Here is a 7715-nt window from a genome sequence, read left to right as displayed (position 1 = left end):
TCATTCTCTAAAAATTAATTTAAAAAAACATTACAAGTAGTAAAAAAGAAAGAAAAGAAAGGAAGTTAAAAATCATGGTAGTATAGGGTACACCAATCCCTAGCTGTATTTCCAACATAGGGTCTCCACTCCCTATTTGATTTTTATTTTTAGACATAGGGTCTCCACTCCCTAGTGTCTTTTCCAACATAGGGTCTCGACTCCCTAGTTGATTTTATTTTAGACATATCGTCTCCATTCCCTAGTCTTCTTTTCCAACATAGGGTCTCCACTCCCTAGTTGATTTTATTTTAGATATAGGGTCTCCACTCCGTAGTTGAAGTTATTTTAGACATAGGATCTCCACTCTCTAGTCGCTTTTCTAACATAGTGTCTCCACTCCCTAGTTGATTTTATTTTAGACATATCGTCTCCATTCCCTAGTCTTCTTTTCAAACATAGGGTCTCCACTCCCTAGTTGATTTTATTTTAGATATAGGGTCTCCACTCCGTAGTTGAAGTTATTTTAGACATAGGGTCTCCACTCTCTAGTCGCTTTTCTAACATAGGGCCTCCACTCCCTAGTTGATTTTATTTTAGACATAAGGTCTCCAATTTCTAGTCTTCTTTTCCAAGATAGGGTCTCCACTACCAAGTTGATTTTATTTTAGACATAGGGTCTCCACTCTCTAGTCGATTTCCAATATAGGGCCTCCACTCCCTAGTTGATTTTATTTTAGACATAGGGTATCCAATCCCTAGACTCTTTTCCAACATAGGGTCTTCACTCCCTAGTTGATGATATTTTAGACATAGGGTCTACACTCCCTATTCACTTCTCCAACATAGGGTCTCCACTCCCTAGTTGATGATATTTTAGACATTGGGTCTCCACTCCCTAGTCTTTTTTCCAACATAGGCAATCCACTCCCTAGTTGATGATATTTTAGACAAAGGGTCTCCATTCCCTAGTTGAGTTTATTTTAGACATAGAATCTCTACTCCTAGTCGCTTTTCCTACATAGGGTCTCCACTCCCTAGTTAATTTTATTTTTATCCATAGTGTTTCCACTCCCTAGTCACTTTTCCAACATAGGGTCTCCACTCCGTAGTTGATGATATTTTAGACATACGGTCTCCACTCCCTTGTCGCTTTACCAACATAGGGTCTCCACTCCCTAGTTGATTTTATTTAGACATAGGGTCTCCACTCCCTAGTTGATTTTAGTTTAGACATAGGGTCTCCATTCCCTAGTCGCCTTTTCCAACATAGGCTCTCCACTCCTTAGTTGATTTTATTTTTAGATATAGGGTCTCTACGCCCTAGTCGCTTTTCCAACATAGGGTCTCCACTCCCTAGTTGATTTGATTTTAGACATAGGGTCTCCACTCCCAAGTCTCTTTTCCAACATAGGGTCTCCACTCCCTAGTGGATGATATTTTAGACATAGGGTCTCCACTCCCTAGTCTCTTTTCCAATATAGGGTCTCCATTCCCTAGTTTATTTTATTTTAGATATAGGGTCTCCACTCCCTAGTCACTTTTCCAACATAGGCTCTCCTTTCATTAGTTGATTTTATTTTTAGAAATAGGGTCTCCACTCCCTAGTCACTTTTCCAGCATAGGGTCTCCACTCCTTAGTTGATTTTATTTTAGACATAGGGTCTTCACTCCATAGTCGCTTTTCCAACATTGGTTTTCCATTTCCTAGTTGATTTTATTTTAGACATAGAGTCTCCAATCCCTAGTCGCTTTTCAAATATAGGGTCTCAATTCCCAAGTTGACTTTATAGTAGACATAGGGTTTGCACTCCCTAGTCGCTTTTCAAACATTGGGTCTCCACTCCCTAGTTGATTTTAATTTAGACATAGGTTCTGCACTCCCTAGTAGTTTTTCCAACATAGTGTTTCCACTCCCTAGTTTATTTTATTTTAGATATAAGATCTCCACTCCCTAGTCGTCTTTTCCAACATAGGGTCTCCTCAACCTTGTTGATTTTATTTTAGACATAGAGTCTCCACTCCCTAGTTGATTTTATTTAAGACATAGAGTCTCCAATCCCTAGTCTCTTTTCCAACATAGGGTCTAAACTTCCTAGTTGATTTTATTTTAGACTTAGTGTCTCCACTACCTAGTTAATTTTATTTTAGACATAGGGTATCCACTCCATAGTTTATGATATTTTAGATATAGGGTCTCCACTCCCTAGTCGCTTTTCCAAATAGGGTCTACACTCCCTAGTTGATTTTATTTTAGATATAGGGTCTCCACTCCCTAGTTGATTTTATTTTAGACATAGGGTCTCCTTTCCCAAGTCTATTTTCCAACATAGGGTATCCACTCCCTAGTTGATGTTATTTTAGACATGGGGTCTCCACTCCCTAGTCTCTTTTCCAATATTGGATCTCCATTCCCTTGTTTATTTTATTCTAGACATAGGGTCTCTATTCCCGAATCACTTTTCCAACATAGGCTCTCCACTCATTAGTTGATTTTATTTTTAGACATAGGGTCTTTACTCCCTAGTCGCTTTTCCGACACAGAGTCTCCACTCCCTAGTTGATGATATGTTAGACATAGGGAGTCCACTCTCTAATGGATTTTATATTAGACATAGGGTCCCCACTCCCTAATCGCTTTTTCAACATAGGGTCTCCACTCCCTAGTTAATTTAAATTTAGATATAGGGTGTCCACTCCCTAGTCATTTTTCCAACATAGGGTCTCCACTCCCTAGTTGATTTTAGTTTAGACATAAGGTATCCACTCCCTAGTCGTCTTTTCCAACATAGGGTCTCCTCTCCCTAGTTGATTTTATTTTAAAAATAGGGTCTCCACTTCCTAGTCGCTTTTCCAACATAGGGTATCCACTTCCTAGTTGATTTTATTTTAGACATTGGGTCTCCACTCCCTAGTCGCTTTTCTAACATAGGCTCTCCACTCCCTAGTTGAGTTTATTTTTAGACATAGGGTCTCCACTCCCTAGTCTCTTTTCCAACATAGGGTCTCCACTCCCTAGTTGATGATATTTTAGACACAGGGTCTCAACTCCCTAGTTTATATTTTAGACATAGGGTCTTCATTCCCTAGTCGTTTTGCGAACATATGGTCTCTACTCCCTAGTCACTTTTCCAACATAAGGCCACCACTCCCTAGTTGATTTTCAAACATAGGGTCTCCACTCCCTAGTTGAGTTTAGTTTTAAATATAGGGTTTCTACTTCCTAGTCTCTTTTCCAACATAGGGTCTCCACTCCCTAGTTGATGGTATTTTAGACATAGGGTCTCTACTCCCTAGTCACTTTTCCAACATAGGGTCTATACTTCCTAGTTGATTTTATTTTAGACATAGTGTCTCCACTCCCTAGTTGATTTTTTTTAGACATAGGTTCTCCACTCCCTAGTTGCTAATATTTTAGACATAGTTTCTCTACTCCCTAGTCACTTTTCCAACATAGGGTCTGCACTTCCTAATTGATTTTATTTTAGACATAGTATCTTCACTCTCTAGTCGCTTATCCAACATAGGGTCTCCTCTCCTTAGTTGATTATATTTTAGACATTGGGTCTCCACCCCCTAGTTGATGATAATTTAGACATTGGGTCTCCACTCCCTTGTTGATGATATTTTAGACATAGTGGTATTCAGGAACTAACTAGTGGCAGGATGAAATCATCTTCAAAAGAAGATGGGTCAAGATCAAGCGACTGAAACACTCAAGGTCACAAAACCAACCACCGTTTTAAACTAACAATTGTCCTATTTTGAAAAATAGGAATACAGGTGCAACCCAAAAGTAACCTTGCAAGAAGCAGGTGCAACCAAAAAAAAAAAAGAAGAAGAAGAAGAAGAAGAAACTGCGCGAGAGCTAGAAACAGCTCTGCAACAGTAACAACACCAAAAGGGAAGTCTTCTTCAAATTCTTTCCCGCATTTCCAACATAGGGTCTCCACTCCCTAGTTGATTATTATTTTTAGACATAGGGTCTCCACTCCCTAGTCTCTTTTCCAACATACGGTATCCACTCCCTAGTTGATGATATTATAGACATAGGGTCTCGACTCCCTAGTCGCTTTTCCAACATAAGTTCTCCACTCCCTAGTTGATGATATTTTAGACATTGGGTCTCCACTCCCTAGTCTCTTTTCCAACATAGGGTCTCCTCATCCTAGTTGATTTTATTTTAGATATAGAGTCTCCACTCCCTAGTCGCTTTTCCAACATAGGGTCTAAACTCCCTAGTTGATTTTATTTTAGACATAGGGTCTCCAATCCCTAGTCTCTTTTCCAACATAGGGTCTACACTTCCTAGTTGATTTTATTTTAGACATAGTGTCTCCACTACCGAGTTAATTTTATTTTAGACATAGGGTGTCCACTCCATAGTTGATGATATTTTAGACATAGGGTCTCCACTCCCTAGTCGCTTTTCCAAATAGGGTCTACACTCCTTATTTGATTTTATTTTAGACATAGGGTCTCCACTCCCTAGTTGATTTTATTTTAGACATAGGGTCTCCACTCCCAAGTCTCTTTTCCAACATAGGGTATCCACTCCCTAGTTGATGATATTTTAGACATGGGGTCTCCACTCCCTAGTATCTTTTCCAATATTGGATCTCTATTCCCTGGTTTATTTTATTCTAGACATAAGGTCTCTATTCCCGAGTCGCTTTTCCAACATAGGCTTTCCACTCATTAGTTGATTTTATTTTTAGACATAGGGTCTTCACTCCCTAGTCGCTTTTCCGACATAGTGTCTCCACTCCCTAGTTGATGATATTTTTAACATAGGGACTCCACTCCCTAGTTGATTTTATATTAGACATAGGGTCTCTACTCCCTAGTCGCTTTTTCAACATAAGGTCTACACTCCCTAATTAATTTAAATTTCGACATAGGGTCTCCACTCCCTAGTCATTTTTCCAACATAGGGTCTCCACTCCCTAGTTGATTTTAGTTTAGACATAAGATCTCCACTCCCTAGTCGTCTTTTCCAACATAGGGTCTCCTCTCCCTAGTTGATTTTATTTTAGACATAGGGTCTCCACTTCCTAGTCGCTTTTCCAACATAGGGTCTCCACTCCCTAGTTGATTTTATTTTAGACATTGGGTCTCCACTCCCTAGTCGCTTTTCCAACATAGGCTCTCTACTCCCTAGTTGAGTTTATTTTTAGACATAGGGTCTCCACTCCCTAGTCTCTTTTCCAACATAGGGTCTCCACTCCCTAGTTGATGATATTTTAGACACACAGGGTCTCAACTCCCTAGTTTATATTTTAGACATAGAGTCTCCATTCCCTAGTCGTTTTTCGAACATAGGGTCTTCACTCCCTAGTCACTTTTCCAACATAGGGTCTCCACTCCCTAGTTGATTTTCAAACATAGCATCTCCACTCCCTAGTTGATTTTAGTTTTAAATATAGGGTTTCCTCTCCCTAGTCTCTTTTCCAACATAGGTTCTCCACTCCCTAGTTGATGGTATTTTAGACATAGGGTCTCTACTCCCTAGTCGCTTTTCCAACATAAGGTCTATACTTCCTAGTTGATTTTATTTTAGACATAGTGTCTCCACTCCCTGGTTGATTTTTTTTAGACATAGGTTCTCCACTCCCTAGTTGCTGATATTTTAGACATAGTTTCTCTACTCCCTAGTCACTTTTCCAACATAGGGTCTGCACTTCCTAGTTGATTTTATTTTAGACATAGTATTTTCACTCCCTACTCGCTTATCCAACATAGGGTCTCCTCTCCCTAGTTGATTATATTTTAGACATTAGATCTCCACCCCCTAGTTGATGATATTTTAGACATTGGGTCTCCACTCCCTAGTTGATGATATTTTAGACATAGTGGTGTTCAGGAAATAACTAGTGGCAGGATGAAATCATCATCAAAAGAAGATGGGTCAAGATCAAGCGACTGAAACACTCAAGGTCGCAAAACCAACCACCGTTTCAAACTAACAATTGTCCTATTTTGAAAAATAGGAAAACAGGTGCAACCCAAAAGTAACCTTGAAAGAAGCAGGTGTAACCAAAAAAAAAAGAAGAAGAAGAAGAAGAAGAAGAAGAAGAAGAAACTGTGCGAGAGCTAGAAACAGCTCTGCAACAGTAACAACACCAAAAGGGAAGTCTTCTTCAAATTCTTTCCCGCATTTCCAACATAGAGTCTCCACTCCCTAGTTGATTATTATTTTTAGACATAGGGTCTCCACTCCCAGGTCTCTTTTCCAACATACGATATCCACTCCCTAGTTGATGATATTATAGACATAGGGTCTCCACTACCTAATTCGCTTTTCCAATACAGGGTCTCCACTCCCTAACTCATTTTATTTTATACACAGGGTCTCCACTCCTAGTTGCTTTTCCAACATAGGCTTTGCACTCCCTAATTAATTTTATTTTAGACATAGGATCTCCACTCTCTAGTCGCTTTTCTAACATAGGGTCTCCACTCCCTAGTTGATTCTATTTAGACATAGGGTCTCCAATCCCAAGTCGCCTTTCCAACATAGGGTCTCCACTCCCTAGTTGATTGTATTTTAGACATAGGGTCTCCACTCCTTAGTCTCTTTTCCAATATAGGGTCTCCACTCCCTAGTTGATGATATTTTAGACATTGGTCGCCACTCCCTAGTCTCATTTCCAACATAGTGTCTCCACTCCCTAGTTGATTTTATTTTAGATATAGGGGCTCCACTACCTAGTCTCTTTTCCAACATAGGGTCTCTACTCCCTAATTGATGATATTTTAGACATAGGGTCTCCACTCCCTAGTCGATTTTCCATCATAGGGTATCCACTCCCTAGTTGATGATATTTTAGACATTGTATCTCCACTCCCTAATCTCTTTTCCAGCAAAGGATCACCACTCCCTAATTGTTGATATTTTAGACATAGGGTCTCCACTCCTAGTCGCTTTTCAACATAGGGTCTCCACTCCCTAGTTGATTTTATTTTTAGACATAGGGTCTCCACTCCCTCGTCTCTTTTCCCATATAGGGTCTCAACTCCCTAGTTGATGATATTTTAGACATTGGGTCTCCACTCCCTAGTCGCTTTTCCAACATAGGGTCTCCACTCCCTAGTTGATTTTATTTTAGACATTGGGTCTCCACTCCATAGTCACTTTTCTAACATAGGCTCTCCACTATCTAGTTGATTTTAATTTAGACATAGGGTCTCCACTCCCTAGTTGATTTTATTTTAGAGATAGGGTCTCAACTTCCTAGTCGCTTTTCCGACATAGGGTCTCCACTCCCTAATTGATTTTAAATTAGACATAGGGTGTCCACTCCCTTGTCTCTTTTCCAACTTATGGTCTCCACTCCCTAGTTGATGATATTTGAGACATAGGGTTTCAATTCCCTAATTCGTATTTCCAATACAGGTTCTCCACTCCCTAGTAGATTTTATATTAGGCATAGAGTCTCCACACCTAGTCGCTTTTCCAACATAGGGTCTCCACTCCCTAGTTGATTTTATTTTTAGACATAGGGTCTGCACTCCCTAGTCTCTTTTCCAACATAGGATCTCCACTCCCTAGTTGATGATATTTTAGACATAGGGTCTTCACTCCCTAGCCACTTTTCCAACATAGGGTCTTCATTCCTTAGTTGATTTTATTTTAGACATTGGTTCTCCACTTCCTAGTCATTTTTCCAACATAGTCTCTCCACTCCCTAGTCTCTTTTCCAATATAGGGTCTCCACTCCCTAGTTGATGATAAT

The sequence above is a fragment of the Nicotiana tomentosiformis genome, chromosome 9 (genome assembly GCF_000390325.3).
Source record: "Nicotiana tomentosiformis chromosome 9, ASM39032v3, whole genome shotgun sequence".
Taxonomy (NCBI): domain Eukaryota; kingdom Viridiplantae; phylum Streptophyta; class Magnoliopsida; order Solanales; family Solanaceae; genus Nicotiana; species Nicotiana tomentosiformis.
This window is presented reverse-complemented; position numbering follows the sequence as displayed.